Source organism: Anthonomus grandis, chromosome 11 (genome assembly GCF_022605725.1).
Source record: "Anthonomus grandis grandis chromosome 11, icAntGran1.3, whole genome shotgun sequence".
Taxonomy (NCBI): Eukaryota; Metazoa; Arthropoda; class Insecta; order Coleoptera; family Curculionidae; genus Anthonomus; species Anthonomus grandis.
In genome coordinates, this window is record NC_065556.1 from 5,819,628 (window position 1) to 5,844,852 (window position 25,225).

The 25,225-nt window shown below is 31.4% G+C and overlaps 1 protein-coding gene across 1 annotated transcript in view; it reads left to right on the top strand.

Annotated features, from left to right (window-relative positions):
- The window catches only part of LOC126742453 (uncharacterized), a 1,408,556-nt gene that overhangs the window by 652,562 nt on the left and 730,769 nt on the right, over window positions 1-25,225 (top strand). The window lies entirely within an intron of this gene.

The following is a 25,225-nucleotide window of genomic DNA, read 5'->3' on the forward strand; positions in this document are numbered from 1 at the left end:
TTTATAGATTGCGTTAATTTAAGTCCTTTGGTGTTTTCGTTTTTAATTTTAAAAAGAACAGTTTGATAGTGTCTTCAATCTTGAAAGCATTAACTACTGTCATTAAGTTTTCTTGCAATCTTCTTAGAGAGATTACTGGCATAGGGTATTTTAAAGTTTTGATCAGTTTTTGAGTTATTTGATTAGTTGTTGAACAATATTTTATCAATTAATTTATGTGGACAATCATTATTTAGAAAAAATGTTTTTTATTTTAAGAAGATTTTTTATGATAGTCGATATGAGAGAGTTGTAGTGCCCTACTGTTCAAATATTTTATAGAATTAATTTTTTGTTTAAAAGAGTGATAAGAGTTATAGCTTAAAAATCTTTTTGAAAATGTTGGTTTTTGGTACCAATCTGTTTTTATTACATTTTGGTTGATTCTAATTAATAAAATGTCAAGGAAAGGGATTGAGTTGCTAGACTCTATTTCGATCGTAAATTGCTGATTTGAATGAAAACTATTAAATGTGTCAGAAAGAACACTAATTTAGTCGGCAGGCATGCTAATAATAATGTCATCGACGTATCGTAGGAAAAATGGTAACTTAAAAGATAATTGATCAATGCATATGTTTTGAAGTTCACTTATAATGATGTCGGAACAAATAGGTGATAAACAATTACCCATACCTAATCCAAAAATTTGTTGGTAAGATTGTCCATTAAAAAGGAAATAATTATTTTGAAATACGAAATTTAAGAGGTCTAGAACCTCTTGCAAAAATAACCTACATCGGTCTTTTATTAGGTCCTACATTCTCATTAAAATTGCAATAACAAGGTCTGTTGGAATATTTGTAAGCAAGGAAATAACATACACTGATACTAAGATATAATTTGGTGGTAATTGGAAATCTTGCAACAAGTTGAGAACTACAAAGGATTTTTTCGTATAATGACGATCTTTCTCAAAGGCACCATCAATCAAACTGGCCAAAAACTTTGTTAACTGGGATTTAAGTTGGGGAACCAATAGAGTTTACTATGGGTCTCAACGATACATTCTCTTTGTAAATTATTGGTAAACAATGCAGTTTTAGAAAAATACCATTATTACATTTAATAAGTTGTTTTTTAAACTTCTTCTTTTTTTAGACCTAGTCTACCTAAGAGTTTGTTTATTTTGTTCTCAATAGTGATTGAAGGGGGTGTTATTTAGTTCTATGTAGTTATTCTGATTTGATCAAAGTTTGCTACTTTTTTCGAGTTATACATTTCTTTCCATTACCACAGTAACATTGCCCTTATCTGCTTTTAAAATTAAAATGTCTAAATTTAAATGGGTTTTATTTCAAAAAAATGTTTGTTACTTTACCGTTGACCTTTTGTGCTCTATGCATTCGTTGTTCGAGTGCACATTTTCATGCTTATCTCTTATTATTATAACCCGGTCCTAAGCATTGCCTTAAACATCAAAACCTGCTTCAGTCAATATTAGCAAAAAATAATTAACAACTAAAACCCAGAGTAGGGGTATGGGACATGGAAAACATCCTTCTGTAATTTTGACAAAGGCGGATGTTTGACCAATGGCCGCCTAGTTAACATACACCTTATCCACTGAGTGGTGGTTCATTTTACTTCTCTACGGCTTATGGGTCGCTGGATGAATTTATTTGAGGTGTTATTAAATGAATCCTCTATATCTGAAAAAGCATATAGCATCTATTTCTTTTGTTTTTAATGTATTTTTTATATCGCGTACGAGATGCTGGAGAACATGGGTGGTAGATTTTCATGGTGGGTAAAATGTCTTGCTTAAATTGGAGAGTTTTGCATAAATTTACTCCTGACATAACGCTTGACGAAAATTATCTTTTTACATCATTTTGAGAAAAAAGGAGATAAGGCTAATTAGGCAATAAGACTTTAGTTCCCCTCGTCGTCTTCTAGTAATTGCTATAAATAGAAGATAATCAAACTTACCAATATTAAAAGTAGTTTACTTATATAATATATATTAACTTTTTTGCTGTTTTGTTTCTACTTTTATTTTTATTTTTATTAACGTTTACATTTTAAAAATTCAAAGGTATATACACGGTATTTTAGGATGAATGGTGGATATTTTGATATATTGTAGTATCCATAATTCTGAATAGAAAAGTTCATATAAACATGTATCCTTATCTTAATCGTTGCTGAGATACAGCTACTCAAATTTAGTGCTAGTGTTAGAGCATAATAATTTTCATTAAATAATTTTGAATTTAAGCAAATGAAAATTCGCTGCTAATAGTCTAGCGGAATGGTTCGAAAATCCCACCGCCAACTTCACTATACTTCTCAGCTCTAGGAATAACTTCGAGTGTAGTTTGGTGAATGGCATCATAACATTCCTTAATGCGAGTAGCACAATGCATAATCTTAAGGATTAACTCTACTTTCGTATTTACTTTTTTTTAGAATCTTCATTTTTCCCCACAATCCAAAATCTAGGGGATTAAGATCAGGTGACCTTGATGGTCAACTGATCGAATCATCGCGGCCGATCCAACGTCCCGCTCCGTCGTGCTGAAAAATTATATTCGTTCTTGAGTTCAAAGGAATCGTCCTCTATTAGCATATTGTTTTGTAGGAAATTTAAATATTTGGCTCCTGTAAGACGCTGAGGTAATACTACGGCTCCAAGCAACGTTCTGTCAATAATTCCGCACCACATATTTACGGAGTATCGATATTGGAAATTCGATTCAGCAGAAGGCATGTGGATTTTCATTAGACCACCGATGCCACTTGTGACTGTTGTGAATATCGTCACAAGTGAAGGTTGATTCATCAGTAAATAGTATTGATGAAATTGATTGACACTTAACGTGAGGAATGCTGATTTAAGTTTTGTTCATTTGCATGTTCGAATTGAAACTTGCTGGGTACACTACAAGTCTGACTTGGACTTTAAATACTCTTGGAGTTGGTAATCATTTCTTCGGAAATGATCGACCATATTCTCTACAAGATGCCTCGGCACTTGCAGCGTTGCAGGTCGCAGGCACTATAAAAGAACACCATATTGGCATGTTCTGTATGCGTAGGACCTCCAACACTTCACTCTTAACACTTTGGCAATTTGTTATGTCAATACCATAAATGCTAACTGATTAATGCAACCGTCGCTTATGAAGACATTTGTCATTTACCACCTACTTAATCATGTGTGATCAATTTCCTTTTGCTATACTAGATCAACTTCAAATAGCTGTCCTTAGCAACTATTGAGATATTATGAAGTTTTCTATTCAGAATTATGGATACTACAACATACTAAAACATTCACCATTTCCTGAAAGACCCTGTATATACATTTATCACTCAAAAACCTAAACTTTAAAACTTACTTAAGATTAATCTATTTGCAAATTTTTTAAAGGAATTTAATGAGCACCAAAAAAAAATCAAGATTTTCTGCATTCTTTGATGACTGTTGAAGAAATTCTGTTGACTGGATTCTGCGAACAATATGTGTTCGGCAGCAAGGGTATGGATACCATCAAATTATTTCGGGTTAAGTAAGGTGGAAAATGGATTAAAAAAATGCAAGGCACTCAGAACATCTTGTTATTTCATTTAAAAACTTAATTTAAAAGCAAATCATATATCATAGTACTCCTTACTACTTAACAATGAATTTAACATGGTCTGAGCCGTAGAAAGAAATATATCTAATCTTAATATTTAATATTAAATTTATCTTATATTATTATTTAATTTAATTTATTTATTCCTGAAGGAATAAAGCTCAAATTTTTGCTGAATATTTTCAATCCTATAGATACTTAGCTTTTGTCCTATAGATAGTTAGGAATCATAATACAGTTTGATTTGACCAGAGATATATACAAAGATTTAAATGCAGAAATAATACTAAAATCTCTACATAATCACCTTACAAAGCCCAGCATTCTCTTTGCTTTACATATAATATGATCAAAGCGATGAGAGAGCGACGCTTAGGGTCCAAGTGGATAATAAAGATGTTTACTGTCAATGTGCTTTTAAGAATATTCTTTCTACTAAATGTTATAAAGCAAGATTTATTAATATTAAGCAAGATACCATTTAATTGGCCCCAAGAAAAGATTATATTAAAGGCACTTTGCAAGATTTCAATGTTGCCTATATACTTTTAAGTCATTAGGATATAGAAGACATTTTAACTTCAGCAAAAGAACAAGATTGTATATAAATAGAATAAACAGGAAAGGATCGAGATGCGAAACCTGTGGAGCTCCTGAAGAAGCCTTAAAGCATCGAAACAAACAACCACCAATTTTAACTTCCTTACGCTTGTTTAATTTGAATTAATCCAAGATAACAAGTCGTCAGAGAGGCCAAGATTTAAAAAATTATAAATCAAAATGAAATGCTTAACCTTGTCAAAGGCTTTACTAAAATCGGTATAAATGACAGGTACCTCATGGCCTTCAAAAAATAAATTAAAAATTACGTTAGTAAATATGAAAAGGGTGGCATCGACTAAATACCCACCGACAAATCCGTGTCGTTGATCAACCAAAATCTCTTATAAAACCTTATTGCGAACAACCTAAATACATTGCTTAAAAATTAGGAATAGATGATGGGATGCTTATGTGGCGGTAATTAGACACGTCATCATTTTTATTTTCAGATTTGAATATTAGACAAATATTGGACAGCTTCCAAATATCAGAAAACACGCCCTGTTTTAATGAATCAATAAATATTTGCACAAATGAAGATAAAGAGAATGGCAATAGCCTTTCAATATCCTGTTGGGAATTTAATTCACAGAATTTAGCCCTGACCAAGGGAGGTCCTGAATAGTCCGACTATGTGTGGGGTTAGTACTTCTAACCCGTTTTGCAAAAGGCATGGATATAATCCATCCACGCCCGGAGGTCTAAAAGGGGGGAATGTTTTAATTGCCCATTTCACCTCCTCATAGGTAATTATTCTTCTAGCAGTCTCGTACTCTAAGTGAATCGGAGCCCGAGAACAGCTAGGAGGATCGCGAGATGAGTTGGAGTCTGGGAAGTAAGTGCGCAGCATGACCTCCAGTGACTTCTGCTCATTGGTAGTAAAGCCGCCATCTGGAAGTGACAGCGACCCCAGTTTAGTTCCAGGTTCCTTGGACAGTAGTTTGCACAGTCATGCTGCGGAGGGTGTGTTCTCAACGTCATCGCAGAACCGCCTCCAGCACTGTCTTTTGGAGTCCCTGAGTGTCTTTTTGTATTGCCTTTGAGCTGCGTGGAACGCATCCCAGTCAGTGGCAAGCTTGGTGCGCTCAGCCCTGCGAAGGCGCCGACGCGTAGTGTCACGGTGCTTTTTTGTGTTACTGTTTCACCAGGCATTCTTTGAAGACTTGGGTCTCCCTCTTCTCATGGGCTGCGATTCGAATTCACACCACGGCCTTTGGGGATGCGGAGATGAGAACCCAAGGGGCCGCTCCCTGGTTGACTTCCTGTGCTCAAATGGCCTAGAATTACTCAACCGAGGCAGTGTCCCAACTTTCTACTGCAATAGGGGTCAATCAATTATTGACCTTACTATCTGTTCACCTAGTACTGTGAACCTTTTCAGCTCATGGAGAGTGTTCCTTGAGGTCACAATGTCGGACCATAGACACATTCTTTTTGAATTAAAGAAGCAGGCTCGGTGCGATACCCCAGCCTACAGAAACCCAAGGTGCGCTGACTGGGACCACTTTCGAGAGGAACTAGTCGGCGGTTTTGCGGACATGCCGGCGAGGTACACACTTCCGGCCGACACAGAGATCGGGACTGTCAACCTGACTCGTGCGATAGTCGCGGCATTCGAGGGCAGCTGTCCCCTCATTCGGAGACTAGTTGACGTTATCTGTGTTTCCAATGGACTTTTTGACGATTCTAGATATACTGTTCTTAAGATTGAGCAGATTTATGTTGTCAGGCTCTTTGGTATTTCTCCTGTTGTTGACATAATAATTGGGATTATCTGATGTCACTTCTCTGATTTCCCACTATCTTCTTATCTGGTGTTCTAGATCCCTGTATTTAATAATAATATTATTATTAGTATTATTAGTATTAATATCATTATTATTATTGTTTTTTATAAAATAAGGCATTTTGATTGCTAATATTATGTACAGAAGAGAAATGCTTTGAAAAAGCTCAGCAATAGGAAAATCAGAATCAGTTTTAGTATTATTATAAAGCATTACACGAGAAATATTAAAACCATTATTAGACTAAGATCTTATGAACTTCCAGAAGGACCTGCTGTCCTCCTTTATAACACTTTTAGCCCTTCTAACATAATTGCTATAGAAACCCTTAGATAGCAAATTGGCTTTCAGTCTTAATGAGCTAAATTTTGCATTATCATCCAGGGAACCAGATTGTTTGTATAATTTGTGAGCAATTTTAAAAGTTTAGGCTTACTACAAAGCAGTACAGCACAAGAGTAGGATGTTATCGATCAGAAATAACATGATCGTAAGATTTGATCGTAAAGGGTAAAATAAGATTTAAAAAGCAGAGATCAAGGATTAATCCATATTCATTCGTCACCCCATTGAACTGAGTCAAACGTGAAAAAGCAAGTGAATCGCAGAAAACTGAATCTTTGCCAAACAATATGTTTGTAGCAAATAGACCGAGTAATTCTTTACTAGGTTTACAATATATATTAGGAAGATTAATTTCACAAACCATTTAGACATTTTTATATAGGTTTGCAATAGTTCTACAGTACTATTTTTATAAACACGTGGAATATAAATACAGCCAAGACAGTATTTTTAATGGCCGTCTAGATCAGCTAAGATCCAGATTTCTTTTATTAACGAGTCAGCACTATCCAGCTTACGAGATTTATCTTAGTTTTTAATAGCAAGACCATCCTTACCTTCATCTCAATTATTGGAACACCATAACATTAATATTATATTATGGTGTGTTCTGTAAACGTTTTATTTCAATCGAGAGATTCTTTATTATTATTACCAGAATCTAACCAGTTTCTGTAATAAACATATCACTACAATAATCAGCCTACGCATTGCAGACATTGCAAGTCGTTAAGTTTTGTTTTTAGGCCTCTTATATTTTGATAATAGAAGAGCAGCATCCTTACCTGCAGCCTTCGACATTTTGTAAATGCCTGGTGACAATTTGCTTTAGAAGATATACATAGAGCAAAATTCTTACATCATAGATTGCCATCTTCTTGCTTTTTCATGTAATTCATTACTTGCTGTTCGGTGGTGTCAGGATTATACCTTCCAAGATATATCCATTGGTTGCTCTGGTGTCCTGCCAATAATTACCTGTTGTTTTCTACGGGATTGGGCAGTTGCTTGGAAGTTCTTTTCCAAATTTTTATCAAAGACATTTTTTATATCAAAATCGTGTGACAGTAACATAAAAAAATAATTATCTCGTGTAATCGTTAAGATTTAAAAAAAGTCAAGCAGTCAGTATTAAAAACTTTCTTTTAAGTAAAATAAAGAGGTCAAATTCCGTTCACAGTTTAAAAAAGCTTTAATTGCAAAAATCCACGATCGTGTATTTCAAAACATTCGTTAAAAATATCTAAAGCCCAAAGCCAGAAAACCATGTGTGTTTGCTATTACTGCACCATAATTTAGCCGGTATACGTTTCGCTTGTAACCGTAAATGATGCTAATTGTCAGCAATGTGACGTATTTATACCTACCGCTAACGTTAGTTGTGTTTTACGTACGGCAATACTCGTAATGCTTAGCTGCATTGCGTCTTGCACTAAATTTATATGTTATTACTTATTATTTATTTTATAACGTGAAATATTTAAAACTACCTTGCGGTAAAAGTAATTTGTGTTTCCAATTACATCCAGTAAAGCTTCAAAATAAACTTACAGTATGTATTATTCTGAAAACATGAGTATAATATTTTATATAGTAGGATGAATTAACTTGGTAGAATTTCAGACAACAACTAAATACAACTTTTGTTTTATAAAAAAAAAACAATAATATTATTTGTAGAATATTTGAATTTAGTTTGGTAAACGATTTTCGATTTTTTTTTTTAAATTTATCTAAAGGGTGGTCATTGGTCATGTTACATAAGTGATTCATTTATTATAAGGACAGTTTGGATTAGGTTGGTTATAGTGATAGAGAAGTTTATCTATTTGCTTGGAGTTTTTTTTCAACGGCTACAATATTTGTAGTAAAAATGGTCGTAAATTAGTGTAATACATCATGGATTTAAAGAGTGATGGCAAAAAGCTAGAAAAAAGTTTTTTTTGGATTTTAGAAATTTTATTTAAATGAAAATAATTCTTACAATAGCGAATACGTGCAACAAATGAACTCCTAAATACAGGTTTTAATTATATTTATAACTTTTTATAAGTGGGATATGCAGAAATTAAATAAGCATGTATGCACCAGAGTAAGGTTATTAGGGATCAATAGCATTATATGCGACACTGTAATTCCTCCTGCCGATTTTAAATGTTACTATGGTGCGAATGCACTAAAATAAATAAAATGCATGTAAATTAATATAAGTATGTTTCAATAGTACAGTTTGAAAAACCTTGCCGTATTCCTCTTGGTTTAGTTTCAACCCCATTCTCTTTAAATATTGTATCGACAAAATAATAAATATTTATTATTTACATTAGATAAATACAAATTTTTCAACCACTGGTTTTGGTCCAAAAAACAGGGAATGTAATTTCTTCTAAATTCCTGGCTTGCCTCTCTATTTCACGTTGAATGTTATTTGTTAGTTTCAGAGAGCACACTAAGTTGATTGTTGATTTCTAGATTTTCATTTTTTATTGCGTCTACGATTTTTATTTGATTAAGATCGTAGCTAATAAAGTTTACCAGTTTATTAGATATATTATTTATATATTATTCTCTATTAAATATATAATTAAATAAAACCTACAATACAATAATAGCATTTTTAAACATCTATCTTATCTGGATATTACACTAAGGCAGACTATAAGTCTAAAAGGTTAATGTTGCGCACAATATTTTGGTTTGGTTGATTTAATAATGAATCATCCAACGAATAGAGTCCAATTTTTATCAAAATTCTGACCAAAAAATTATTTAAGTATTTGTAAGGAGAGATAATAATAAGGAGAAATTAATTTAATTTAAAAATAAGTTTGTTGATAGATGATTTCTTTTTTTGTTTGCATCATTCCCAAACTCAGCTAGTAATTCTAACACGTATAATAACCTAATTTTCGACGATATTTAATAGCTGCTGTTTGTATTACACATTTCTGTGTTCACTATTTAACACTATTTTTTAAAACACAGACAAAATTTACTTATTTTTAATACTCTGGTAAAAGATAACAAGAAAACTTAACAAAGAGACCTAATAATGCTATAAAATAAATGTAAATATTGCTTATGCATGCCTACTTCCAAAAATGTGTATTATCTATATTTGAGGGTTTAAAGCTAAACTTCTTCATAAACTAAATCCGTCGGTTTGTATGATTCGATTTGATTCGGACCATACATTCTAGTGAAATTTTCATGATGAATCTATTGAGAGGCTGACTGGATTTGCAGCTACTACATTTTACCTTAGTAATTGTAGTTGAAGGGGAAGTTATTAGCCATTTGCCATCAATATCCTGGATGACTTTTATGCTTTGTAGATGAACAGAAAAAAGGTGACAAAAGTGGTAGTTGATTTAAGGGTTAGAAGTTGTACGACACATGACGGGTGGTCCTCTATTATATTCTGGTATAAGTGTTCTGGCACAAGAACCGGCTTGACTGTATTTCCAAATACTTCTCATCTTGGTAAAGGTACTTTGTCTCGCTTAGGGTAAGATGTTACTTTTAAGGCAAATTCACTATGAAGGATCGATTATTTAGAACTGGTAGAGCAATTAGCTTGAGATTGTAGCACTGTTATATTCTTTTCAATTGCTTCTGCGTCTGTTTGGACTAATAAATGAAGTGAGATGATTAAATAGTCCTTGTTTTTGTTTATGGTATTTTGAAATAAATGGTTTCGAAAAATCTTTATACGTTTCTCTATGAACTTACCAAGGATATTTTTAGTAAGTATACAGCTCTGGATTATATGATACATGTAAACGTGGAGGAGATATTTTTCTTTAATCCTACTATAAGAAAAATTATAAATAAAACATCAGCAGGTTCGGATCATATCTCTTTAACCCTAGACCTGCAAGTTGGCGTCACCGGCGACCATTTATTTATTTACATTACTCCATAGATTTACATCCAATTATTGATATGAAGGAAAAAAAACATTAAAAAATATTATTAATATAACTTAAAAACTATCAATACAAAAAAAAAGACCTCTACATAAAAAAAGATCTTAACTTAAAAAAATGTGATATAGAAAATTGTACTTTTTTCATAGCTGCAACACAAGATCAATGTTCAATGTTTACAAGATGTACACAAGATTAATTTCACATTGATCTTGAACAGAATTATATGTGTCGTACACTCATCGCAGTAAAATATATATATTAATATTTGTTTTAAGTCTTGATAGGTAAAACGTTTGTAGGTTTCTGGCTGGTATGCCAGGTAAATAAAAATTCAGCTGTTCTAACATTTCAGGTAACTCAGTCAAGTTATTTATTAATTTATATAAAAACTACAAATCAGCAGATCTCCGCCTTTTCTCTAGTGTAAGTAATGAAAATCTTTCTAACACGTGTGTGTGTGGAAAATTAGTTTTCGGTTACACTTTGTCGCTCTTAAACCATAGAAATTTTATAAATCTTCTATGGATATTTTTAATATCATTAATATATGTTTCGAGTAAGCAACACGTGTGTATAATAATTCCGGTCTTTATTGGCATTTTTATTTTCATACAGTACCTACTTAATAATAACCATCAGTTATACCATTCAAATCGTAATAGTGTCTGGGTTTGAGTTCTGTCAAAAAAAAATTAGTTCCGGCGAGGGCGTGAGCAATCACTTAAGTTATTTAAACCGATATTTCCTATTAAAATAATCTATTTCAATACGCCATGCCTAGCGGCTCGTGTTCCGGTTGTTCTACTGTTATCAGTCATTGTCAAGGTCCGTGCGGCCACCCGTTTCCTCTCAAGTGCGTCAGGCTTCCGGCGACCATCAATGATTTATCATCGGACTCAGAAATTAAATGGTTTTGCAGGGACTGCTCTGCTAGTAACACCAAGGTCATTGGCGCTTCTACGGGGGCCAATGAAAAGGTTCTCCAGGAGCTTCTTAAAAAGGTCAACTTTATTATGTCTGATGTAGCGGCTTTAAAATCGGCTCAGTCGGGATTTACGGACTCGATAAACTTGTTTACAGCGATCTTTTTTAAACGATTTCACAGTCCAAATGGAGAAAGTGAATATCCTCTCTAAGACTGTGGGGAACATGCAGCACGAATTGATCGAAGTGCGTAAGGAGTGTATGTCTTTGAGGTCCCAAATTGAATTAATGCAGCAAGATAGTCATAAATATAATGTTTAATTATATGGCATCCCTGAGAAGAAACAGGAAAACGTCCTTACTCTCGTAAAGGAGTTAGGTTCTTTCATTGGGAGTAACATTCAAGATAACAATATCTTGTCATGTCATAGGGTTGCCAGATATGCTAAGGGTACAAATACTTCAACCCAACCCAAAAATATAGTGGTTCAAATTCTCATTCGTAGCTAAAAGAAACGAATTTATGAATGCCGCTAAATTAAAAAGAAATCATGGGTTAAAGGCAACAGACTTAGGATTTGAGCATGGCCCAAAAATATTTAGTAACGAACACCGTTCACCCTACTATAAGCAACTTCATAAGAAAGCTAGGGAGTTTTGTAAAAATTTGAACTTCAAATTTTGCTGGGTGAAAGAAATTAAAGTTTCCATAAAGAGGGACGAGAACAGTAATGCCATTAATATTATTAATGAGCACACTTTGTCTTCCATGCTAGTATAACTATAAACCATATCTTCTTATTTGAACTTTTGTAATTTCTTACGGCAACTTACAATTTTTTGTATTTAATGACTTCGTCTCAGCAATTTTTTTTTACTACCAAAACACCAGAGGCCTTAGGACAAAGACAGTAGACTTTTATTAGTCTGCTTGCACCTGTCTATATAACTGTATGTCAATAACAACTATACAAACAAACAACTATAACGTTTTTAGACTTGATAGGAACGCTAACATTAGCGGCAAAAGTGATGGTGGCGGTGTCTTATTGGCGATTCGTGACGTATACCATATGGAACTTGTCTCTAAGTAGTGTAATCCTAACACAATAATCGAAGACATATGGGTGAGCGTTACTTAAGAGGAAGGCAGAAAATCATTTTTATGCACTGTTTATATTCCACCTCATGCGGCAGATTTTTATCTAAACTAGAAAATATTATAAGCAGTAATATTAATAGTTATTTTTTAATAATGGGTGACTTTAATCTACGTAATTTAATATGGTCATAAAAACCAAATATTAAGGGTTTATTACCTATCAATGCCACTGATCCTTGCAGCAAAGCATTTTCTGATGCTTTTTACTTCAATAATCTAAAGCAATCTAATCACGTCTTTAATGCTCGTGATAAAATTCTGGATCTTATTATGTCTAACTCTACAAAAGTTATTGTAAATAAAAGTATGGATCCATTTGTGCCTGAAGATAGCCATCACATGTCTTTGGAAATAAATGGCAATTTAATATCGGAGAAAAACATTGTTAGTAATTCATAAACCAAGTTAAAATTTAATAATGCCAATTACGACACTATCAATAAAATTAATATTTCTACTCATTGGTACCAATTATTTTCATCTAAAGATGTAAATAATAACGTTGCATGTTTTGATACAGTTTTAGATACCATTGTTAATAACCATCCCTAGAATTAAGATCAATAAGGGACAATACTCTCTATGGTTTTCCAAACACACAGTGAATCTGATTAAAAATAAATTAAAGCACATACAATGTGAAAACTGTACCGAAGATAATCTGATTACGACAACTTTTCAAATTTACGCAAAACAAAAAGATTAATATACGCAATGATTAAAAAGATTATATTTATAAAACAGAAGTAAACATTGTCAAAGATGTTAAATATTTCTGGTCATTTTTTCACAACAAAAAAAAACACTATATAGAGTTTATTAAAGATTTAGGTGTGACGTTGGATTCCAGACTGCTCTTCGATGTTCATATAGAAAACATTGTTTAAAAAGCTCTAAAAAGTCTCGGTTTTATATCTCGAATTACAAACAGTTTTAATAATCAAACATCATTAATATTATTATATAGTGCATTCGTTAAACCTACTATAGAATATGCGACAGTGGCTTGGAATCAGATGTATCACAAATATATTGACCAAATTGAAAGGGTACAACGCAAGTTTGTAAATATACTAAATTTCCGCTTTAATAGACAAAGATTTTTTTTACTTACTATGAAAACTTAAAGTTTTATGGTATGAAGCCCTTAAAAAGTCCTAGAAACAATTTTGATTTAATATTGATTTATAAAATTATTATTAATTTAATAGACTGCACTTTCTGTCTGGAAAATTTACTTATCAACGATAATACTTATATTTTGTGTAATAGATCGACCTTTAGCATATCAAGATATAATTCAAACTATTTGTCTAACTCTCCATTGTTAAGATGCGCCCGTAGTTTTAATAATTTTCGAAAAACTAATTTGAATAATGATATATTTTTCTCCAATATGGCTTCATTTAAGCGATAATTAAGGAATTTTACCTAATTTCGCAAAGAACGATAAATATTGTCCTTTTTTTCCTATTGTCATTATTCATTTGTATATATGCTTCTTTATTGCTTATAAGAGATACTGTTAAATAAGTTAGTTAGGTTTATATTGCTTGGTATATTTGTTAGGTTTGGTGAAAATGTAATGTTTAGCAAAGCTCTTACTTGTATTTAAGTTCATAAGATACTTTGTGCTTTCCTATTATTTGATTGCTTAGTCTATCTGCAGGAGAGCCTTGTACTTAAATAAATAAGTAAGTAAATAGTTTTGATAATGGAGGGACCAGACTTAAGAAGCATATTCGAGTATAAATCTGACATAAGAAAAATATAAAAGTTTTAATCTAAGAATACCTCTGAGATTCTGAGAGTTGCGTTTTATGAAACCCAACATTATATAGCTACGTTTGACAATATTTCTTATATGTGATTGAAAAGAAAGAGAACTATCCTGAGAAATTACCCCCAAGTCTTTAAAAACTGTTGATTAGCCCGTGAGTAACGCGCTTTTGTGATTAAATCTAACTTTAAAAGATTGGGTAAATAAATTTGAAAACACAAGTTCACCTATCAATTTCGAACATAAGGGACCAAGAACAAGTGTTAGAGCGCCTGACAACCCCAATCGCGTTAGAGAATCTGTAGAGCACAGTCCAAAACGTTCAACCCGAAAGCGATGTTACGAATTTAACATATGTAAGACTTCTTTACTTTAAATATTGCACAAAGATCCCAATTTTCATGCATACCAAATTCAACAAGCAATAAAACCAATTTGTCGATATCTGACGAGGTGCACTAACAAACAAAAATGCTGTTATTAGTTTATTAGAGTTCTAAAAACTACAGGAGCCCCACGAACACTCAGTCATTATACAGCCTAAAGGTATGCTAACAGTATGGTATGCGATACCATCCATGGCAATTATCTGTCCCTACTTTCTTAAAGATGAGAATGATAACACGGTTACGGTTAATTCCGAGCATTATACTAACGTGGTAATAATCAAATAAATAATAATTTTTTGAGTCAGCAATTAAACAGATTTTCACAGAACAACCAATCGTGGTTTCAGCAAAATGGTGCTACTTTGCATACCACAAAACAAGAGCGGCCTTAAAGTCTTTGCAAAGATTGTTTTCGGCACACGTTATTTCTAGACGAGGAGTTAATGACTGGCCTGGAAGGTCGCTAGACTTAAGATTTTGGGCTTGCGATTACTTTTTGTGAGGCTACCTAAAGAAAAGTTCTTCATTGTTAAACCAAGAATCATTTAGGAGCTTAAAACGAAAATTATGCATTTAGAGAACGGGAGGTCACTTAAGTGGAATTATTTTTAGGAAATAAAAATGGCATATAACTAGCTTTTTATTGATTTACTGCATTTCATTTAAACTAAATTATCGTAAAAATCTTAAAATAATCAAAACTTTCCGCTTACAAGGACCACCTTGTATATCTCTGTTGAACAAGTTGTGGCACGTATAAAAGGAAACGCCTTTTAGGAGATTTTAAACTTTAAAACTACCTGTATGAAGATGTAAGGAACTGTGAAATATCAGAGAGTGATAAGAGTGAAACCGAAGACTTGAAAGTAGTTAATAATGATGACAATGATGTTTCAATTCCAGCTAAAGACCAAAGTTTACCTTAGCCGACTTTACAAACAAAACCTGTAATTTATTTTAAAATTAAGCGCAAATGGCACACAAATAGCTTACATGCAAAGTAGAAAATAGAATAGTAGAACTTTTCAAGAAAATAGAGTTTTTCATTTACCATGACCTTTTATTTACCAAGCCAAAGGTAAAAATATTACGAACCCAAAGGAAATATGGAATTGATTTTTTACTAATGATATTCTACACATTACTTTAAGAAATACTAATATTTAAATTGAAAGGCAAAAAACTCGTTATAAATCTGAAAATTGATTTGTTGCTCCTAGAAATTTAAATTTTTATGTTGAAATAAATTTTTAATTATTAGTTAATTGTCTGAAGTTTGATAACTAGGAAAGCAGAGGCGAAAGAAAAAAATCAGATAAATTTACCGCTGTACGGGTTATTTGGGAAATTTTTGAAAGGCAGTGCAGGCAGAACTACATGCCATCAGAATATGTCCCTTATGTGAGAAATTAAATACTTTTGAGATTTAGGGGTCGTTGTCCATTAAAAATGTATATACAGAATAAGCCAGATCAATACGGTCTGAAATTGGAACAATAATAGTATATTGTATACCTAGTAGGAAAAGCTTAACATTCCCGGGCGATCGTAAAAATTGCCAGTCGAGGCGCAAGCCGAGACTGGCAATACGGAGTCCGGGAATGTGGCTTTTCCTACGAGGTCTACATACTATTTTTCCGAAAATCGGGAATCATTAAAATTACGGTAAATTATTACTAATCATGTTAAAAATTTTAAATCAACATTATTATTTTTCCCTTAAATAAAAGAAGCCATGAAACATTGTTTTGTAACTACGGAAACGAAGTACATAATTTTAAATTGTCAATTTTGACGAGTGAAAAGTTTATTTGTGGCGTCTTTCCAAAGTGTTGATTTTTTAACGTTTTAAAACGCCAAAGTAACGTGTAAAATGATGAGTGATGATGACTGTTCCATTTCTGAAACCCTCCCAGAACTCACGGAGGCAATGAATGCTGCATCATTGGAATTGTTACCAATAAAATCTAGAAATAAGCATAACTATGCATACAACCGCTTCATGGACTACCGTACAAATAAAAATGTAACTTCTTTCTCGGAAAATGTTGTAATGGCATACTTCTTGGAGCTTGGTTCCAAGATGAATTCTTCAACTTTATGGGCCAATTATTCAATGCTGAAGGCAACCCTTGCAATTAGAGATGATGTGGATATATCTGAATATTCAAAACTTCGGGCATTCCTGAAACAACAAGCACATGCCTATAAGCCAAAAAAATCCAAGATTTTAACTAAAGAAGAAATAAACAAATTTATTCAGGAAGCTCCAGACAAGGAATATTTAATGATTAAGGTAACTTACAAAACTTCAAATTATATTTGGATTCTTTACATGCTTATTTATTGTTGTAGGTAGCTGTAATATTTGGAATTTCCGGAGCTTGCAGAATGGACGAGCTGGTTAAAATGACTGTACAAGATATACAAGACCTACTATCTAAACTTTTAGTTACCATACCGGATTCAAAAACCAATACATCAAGATCATTTATAGTAATAGTTATTGTCATACAAATAAAATTATTAGTTTGGAAAATATTAAACAAAATAATGCTATTAATTCCCAAGTTCTTCCAGTTTTCAATACTTGTACTAATTGTCAAATAACAGTAAATATAACAAATAATAAGTAATAATTTTAAAATATAATGTTAACCTTGTTTGTGCTGAAAGTTTTAAAAATAAAATTGTTTAGGAAAAAGTCTGTTCGCATTTATGTTCTAAAGTTTACTGTATGGAAATAACATTTCCTTACAGTACAGAAATGAATATTTCCTTACTGTTATTTTCGGTTGCCAGGCAACAATCAAGTTGGAGGAAATATTGACTTTTTCTTTCAAATATGTTGTCAAAAATGTTATTATTTCTTATCGATTTTCGGAAAATATTATTTTTCAAAACCATATATTAGAAAATAAATTAGAACAAGCTCGTGCTCTATTCCGAAACAACAGGTCCTAGAACCCAAAAGATCCATGGGACTAACAAAAACGGCACGTGCTATGACGTTCCAGAAAGTTATTGATGAAAATATTAACAGTAATGAGGATAGTCAAGAAAAATAAGCCTAATATTATTCCACCACAACCTATAGAGACCAAAGGGAAATCGATAGAGTCTTCCTGGTTTGTTTTTGATGCAAATTGTACATTACTTTAATTTGTGCCAAAAAAAAAATAAGTTGGTAATATTACTATCTAACAACTAATCATGGATGAGACTAAAAAGCCGAAACTAATAATATTTTATAATCAAATCAAAGGCAGTATTGACACATTCGATCAGCTATGCCATTTAACAACAGTTACAAAAAAAACTAGAAGATGGGCACTTCAAATAATGAACGCCATGTTAGATACAGTGGAGATAAGGACACATGTTATTTACAAATGTAATACAAAAGGCACAACAATTATAAAGTAATCCAACTTTTTGAAAAATCGTCAATTTTCGTTGGTTAATACATTTTTAGAGAATAAAATAGGCAATGGCCGCTTATCAAGAGAAATAAAAAATAAGTATATTTGCAAGATTTGGAATTGCGAAAAAATGCAGCTTTCTACAGCAGAACCTTCCGCAGACTCTTTAGGCCGATATACATTCTATCCTCGACAAAAAAAACTGGAAAGCTCGAAACAGATGTGAACACTGCCATAAGAGGGTATGTGCTGAGTATCGTCTAATAATTTTATTAAAAATTGTAAATATTTTTTTTTATCATAAATAAATATAAATGCAATACAAATATGTATTTTATTTTAATATTTTATATACAACATAGAAAATATCGATACTTTAATATAGGTGTCCTATACGACGTCCCTTGTGCTTAGTCTTACAATATTTCTACCTTGTCCTAAAGATACTCTCGGTATTACCACCCAATGCCCTTCAGGCATTTGTAGATATATTTAATGAATCTTTTACTTCAAATTAATTTTCCCAATACCTTAAACAGGCAAATATTGTTCCAGTTCATAAGGAAGAAGACTACAGTGTTCTTTCTAATTTTAGACCAATAGTTTTACTCCCTACCATATCTAAGATTATTGAAAGATTAGTAAAAGTGAGAATGATATTTTTTTTTGAAGAGATTTAACACTTTAAGTGCGGCAGAGTTTGAGTTTTAAGAGGTCAAGAGTACGGATGATCCTATTTTTGATCTTCTTTAATTTCTTTATGGCACACTTAATTCCGCTGAAGTTTCTGCAGCCGTGTTCTGTGACTTATCCAAGGCTTTTGACTGTGTGGAACAGAATACTATTGTGGAATTTGAAGAGATATGGTTTTAGAAGGTCTTCTTTGAGGTGGTTCAGAGCCCATCTATCGGGTCGTGTCCAAAGTGTTTATTTTGGTGGTCATTGCTCTGAAGAACTACATACTTATACAGGGGTATGCCAAGGTTCTGTCCTGGGGCCGTTATTGTTTCTTCTTTTTTATGTTAATGTCGTTTATTTGCTCCCCATAAAGAGGAAGGTACTATGTTTACAGCTTGACAATTGATTGCAGACTCAAATTGCGGAAACAAATAATTAAAGTATGCGGTAGGGTATCATCAGGTTGCTATGCGCTTAAAATAATTTTTAAGAATTTAGACTTTTATATAGCAAAAAATGCTTATCATGCCCTTGTGGAGTCACATGTTTGCTATGGGATTTGTTGCTGAGGATCATTATCTTTTTAACACAGGATTTGTTCTGCAAAAAAGAGCAATTAGAGGCGTTTGTAGAATGAGGTGTCGTAAATCTTGTCCGCATCTTTTTAGGCAAAATGGAATCTTGACTTATATATGCCTAAAACAATGACTATGATCTTTAAAAAGTACAAGCAGGAAAATGTAAAAGGCAGTTGGTTTAGAACTTGTCTTACATACACCTTTCGATTGGCTATTCCATATTCAGAGCAAGTGAGAAGTTGTTTTGTTTACATTGAAAAGAAAAACGTTTGATCACGTCCCTCTTTGAATAAAAAAACTTAACTTATTTCTTATATTAGATTTAAAAAGCATTTAAAAAGATTATTAGTCACTTAAGCATATTATACTCTAAATTATACTTTAAATAAGGCGTTATCAATAACTAAGTTTAGGGCAATAAAGAGACTATTTGAATTTCGAATTTTGGATATGTTATGTAGGGGGCAAGAGAATGAGAGTATTCTTTATAATAATCGTTGTCAAGACTTAAATTATCGATTACCGTATTGGTATGAATTTTTACAAAATTAAACTCATTCATAACTGGTTGTAAATTATTAGTTCAAATAAAAGACCAGTGGTTTGTAAGTAGTTAGATTATTTTTTAAGTGAGAGAATACATTGGTTCCAAACACGGTCCAGGTTGATTGTAAGAACAAAAGTAGCTTTATGTCAATAAAATAACCACACATAAAGGAGAGACACATAGGGAGTACATGTCTCTCTTTGTGAGGCTCTATGTATGGCGGTTAAACAATTTTTTTATCATCTCGCACCAATAGGGTTAACTTCTTAAGAGGAGGGTTCGACGATGTTTCTTCGCATACGAAAAGTCACTTCTTCTCAGAACTCAAATTTAAAATTTTTAATTTTAGGTATACACCATACGAACCAAACAAACCGGTTTATTCGAGATGAATGCCGTTGATGTATCCTACCAACTGCGCCAGTTTTCTTTTTAAAGACACATATATAGGTTCAGCAGCGGCTTTTTAACATAAAGAATTAGTTCGAACATATTAGAAAAAAGTCTAATAATAATACAGACAAGAAGCAGCATGAAAAAGCCTAATAACGTAATTTCGACAGATCAAATATATAACATACCGAAAATCAGAAATAATATATATAAAATAATAGAAAAGAAGATTCTAAATATTAAAATATTTGAAATATATTTAATATAGTTTATATAATATAGAGAATGTTGCCTTCTAACTAACTTAAAAATGGAGATTTTTTCTAGATGAGCAATTAGAAGTTATAAAGATAACGTTTAATTTGTTAAAACATTTGTCTAAGCTAGCACACAGAATACGGCATTTAAAAAAAAATATTCCATTAATAATTAAATTTTATTTACTAAAGCAAACAAAATTTATTTGAAGATAATTAACTATACTTATGCTTAGATTTTAATGAAAAACACATAAGAGAAAAAAGGCAACACTAAAGCCACTCCTAGAATTCAAAATTGAGATAGTTATCGGTTAACCAGAAAACAAGGACTCCACAAATATCATTCACACCTTAAAAAATAATATAAAGAACAAAGATATCGGAGGATTTTTACACACATGTAAGATAAAGAAGTTATAATACAACAGCAAGAAAAACTAACTAAAGTGTTGGAAATACTGACAAATTTAAAGTCAAGCCAATAGGAAAACATGCATTCATATTTGTGGTAACAGAAATTAAAAAATTGAGAATTTAGTCGACAGAACTCTAGAAAATGTATACGTTGTGGTGAGAAAAAATGTAGAAACCCATTTAAGAGAGATGGCGCTGCAAATTTAATAGCGTAGTTGTACGCGGTCTTTTAAATTTTATCAAATAATTGTGAGTGAAGTAGTAAATAGTGCCTGGAAGTTACAAGTGTCTTTTTACTGTTTTTTTCATGGTCAAATCCAAAAGTAAAGATAGTAGCCACAAAGAAGCTAGTGAAATTCAAAAGCTGAACGAGAGCTTAAAGGAAATAGCGACAAAATTCGACAGCCTGCTAAAAGGCTTTAAAAAAAATCTCAACTCTAGAGGTAGACCGGTTTCTACTGACTCGTCTGAGGACACAGATGTGATAAATCTACACTCCTCATTTCAATACAAAAATGTCATATTATGTACAATTTGGTCTCTAAAGTAATTAAATTGGGACAGCCATGTTATTTAACAGATTTATTTTTTCATTCAGATCATATATATAATACTAGAAACCCACACCTATTTAGAATACCGACTCACAAAACATCTAATTTAAAAAAAATCTTTTTAATATGTAGGAATATATGTACATGTGGAACAATTTGCCAGTCGATATTAAAGGAAGTTCACCTACAAAATATATCACATACATAAAAAAAGTTCTTTTGGGTTCACAAAATTCAGTCTAATCTAAATAATCTACCTTTATTGTAAACATCTTTATATTATTGATATTTCCTAAATTTATATATATGTCATGTTTATTATGGGTTATAAAATATTTTTGAATTTGCATATACGATAAACTTAAGGCACGCGTAATAGAAGAAATTTGTTTTAAATTATAGTAAAAAGCACAACGGAGAGGATTGTGAAGAAACTGATGATCTTTATATTAACTGTTGACAAAATTTCATAAGAAATTGCTAATAATATTATTTCTGTACTATTTTGGATTGTGTAATGTCTATTTTATGCCATAAAACTAAAGTATTTGAAATATTTGTGCCTCAAGAAAGATAGAGATTAAGAAATAAAAAAAAAAATAAAAACAATAAAAATATTTTTTTTAGGATGTATCTATATCTTATATGTATTTACATTCCATTATCATTACCAAACACCCTGTATAAGCCTTGTCATTTTATATACTGTCGGCATATACCTAATATAAAAAAATATTTTTACGCTATCTGCCATAACTAAAGCTATGAAAAACTAACTCAAGCAACCTAATATATTCATAAAATATTGATATTATATTATTTGTTCTTAATAAAAACAGCTACTGTAGTTTAGATTATTTCATCATGGGTTTAATTATCTGAGATAATGTAATAATACTTCTTTAGACTATATGCCGACGATATGGCTGAGCTTTACATAAAATTAAGAATTTTACTTTTAGGATTACGACAAATGGTAATCCGATTTGCCTGTAGTTGATTATTAATCAATAAAACGGTGATTATTTCAACATTTGGTATTGCAAAGTAATGCGTAACATTCTGACCTCCATTTTAGCACTGTTTATCATTCCGCCAACGTTTTAAGCACTATTTTTTTATAACACGAATATTTTAAATTGACCAGTAATATTCTGGAAAGTTAAAATACTAACTAACTTTTTAAAGTATCTTGGCATTTAATGGACTATAATTTAAAATAGATTTTGCATACTAATATATGTTACAAAGGAGGGAGAAAAGAAACTCAAAGTCTAAGTCTCATAAATCAAGCGTCTATTTTAGGTTACGCGTTTCGCCGTATTTAGGGCATCATCAGACCTAAATAAAATTATTATAATTAAATGATACAGAATAGATCGCCAATTAACAGAAAAGACAGAGCTATCTAAATACAAAAGCCACATTCTAACATCAATAAAAAAATATAAAATAAAATGAGTTTACACCATCGTGTATCGTTATTAAATAAAATATGGACTTTAAAACGCCAAATATCACATCCAGTACATATTATACATATTATCTTAAAAGGAATGAAAACAAATACCATTATAAAAGGACAAAAAATATTTAAAAAAAATATAAAAAAGCTATTTCAAAAAAAAATAAATAAATAAAATTCAATTTAATAGGGATCGAATACCTTGTCGCCAAATCGGGGTAATGATGTAGTATGCGAATAATTATATTATATAAGACTTTATAAGACTCTCCAATAAGACTATTATAAGATTAAAGTCTTATTGGAGATTATTGAAAATAAGATTAGGTTCGAAATTAAAGATATCATTGATACAATGTAATACTGGGCTTCTCTTAGCTCTTGTAATCTCCAGCTTTTCAAGGAGGTCTAGTTTTTTACCTTTTTCACACTGATGTAATAAAGTTACATTATCCAACACCGAAAAGTTATGAACAGTCGATAAAAGATGATTTGCAAAGGCTGACTTTGTTTCTTTAATATCGGTGTCCTTATAATTGTTGAAAAGACTTATATGTTCCTTCACCCTAGTGGAAATTCTTCTACCAGACTGACCAACATACACAGCAACATTCACCACAATTCAAAGAATACACCCCAGATTTTTTTTTTTTTGAAAAAGCTCTTTTATATTTTTTGTTCTTTCATAACTGTATTTGTTTTTATTCCTTTTAAGATAATATGTATAATATGTACTGAATGTGATATTTGGCATTTTAAAGTCCATATTTTAGTCAATAACGATACACGATGGTGTAAACTCATTTTATTTTATATTTTTTATTGATGTTAGTGTGTGGCTTTTGTATTTAGATAGCTATGTCTTTTCTGTTAATTGGCGTTCTGTCCTGTATCATTTAATTTTAATAATTTTATTTAGGTCTGATGATGCCCTAATACGGCGAAATGCGTAACCTAAAATAGACGCTTGATTTATGAGACTTACACTTTGAATTTACTTTCACCCTCCTTTGTTCATATACTTAAGTCTCTTTGAGAGTAATGGATGATTATTTTGAATAATATATGTTACCACATATTTGTTACACAAAAAAATAAAATGGGGTATAATATCAAAACTTATTTTATAATATTTCTTATACCTAAAACATCTTGTTGTGATATACCACTTGCTAGTTCAAGCGCAAATAAAATATGATGTTGGTGCTTGGGAAGAAATAAGGTTTGATTAGTTTACTCGACATAATCTAGTAAGTAATAGTTATGCTATTACCAAATTTTAAACATATAACACATAAAAAACAGAGTACTAATTATAAAAATTGAATTTTGCTGGACTGTTTTCGATTATGGTGTTTTAATTTTAAATATGAATAATATCAGTTCTAGTATTGGTCACTTTAGGTTGGGGGTTAAAGGGATAACCGTAAACAAGATAAATAGTAGTGCCGATAAGACTTTTTTAACAAGAAGATAAAGGATAACATTGTAATTTTTACAGACAATATAAACGTTAACTTAAAATAAATTAAAAATATAATTGTTAATAGTAATTTATGGTTAAATGGAAATTATTGATGATAACATTGTAATTTTTACAGACAATATAAACGTTAACTTAAAATAAATTAAAAATATAATTGTTAATAGTAATTTATGGTTAAATGGAAATTATTGGATTTATACCATTCAATAAACGCACAATAAGATAGAACTTTGATTCATGACCGGATAACTTTTTTATATAGATAAAACAAAATATCCTAATTTTGAAACATCAATTTTAGAAACATTTGTAACAGAACATTAGCCAATTTAATTATGTTAAAGATAGATCACTAATAGGAAGTATATTGAAAGTGATTAAAAAGATATAATTCAAAAAGGATTAAACCAAAAATTAACTAAAAAACTCATACATTTTTATAAATCTTATTTATAATTATAAAACTTGTAGAAACTACTAAAATAAACTAATTTATAAAATAAAATATTACGCTTAAAACAGGCTATTTTTTCCACCAGTCCGAAAGTACACTAGAAAAAGACAAAATGAGCGCTAAATTAATAAATAAGATGCCCCGTTATATACCACTATCTTTTAAACACACATAAAAAATCATCTCATCTAATCTTACATTTGTAAGACAGACTTACTTTTAATGAAATTGTTTTCATGAAAGGCAAGAGTATTGCAAATGCCATGAAAAATTTAACATGCAGAATAACAAAAGATGTTGATAAAGACAAAAATATTATTGTAGTGTTTATGGATCTCACCAAGGCTTTAGATAGTGTCTCTCACTATAGAGTACTTATGGCTTTAAAGCATTATGAAGTATTATAGTGGCAGTCTTTAAGAACTATTT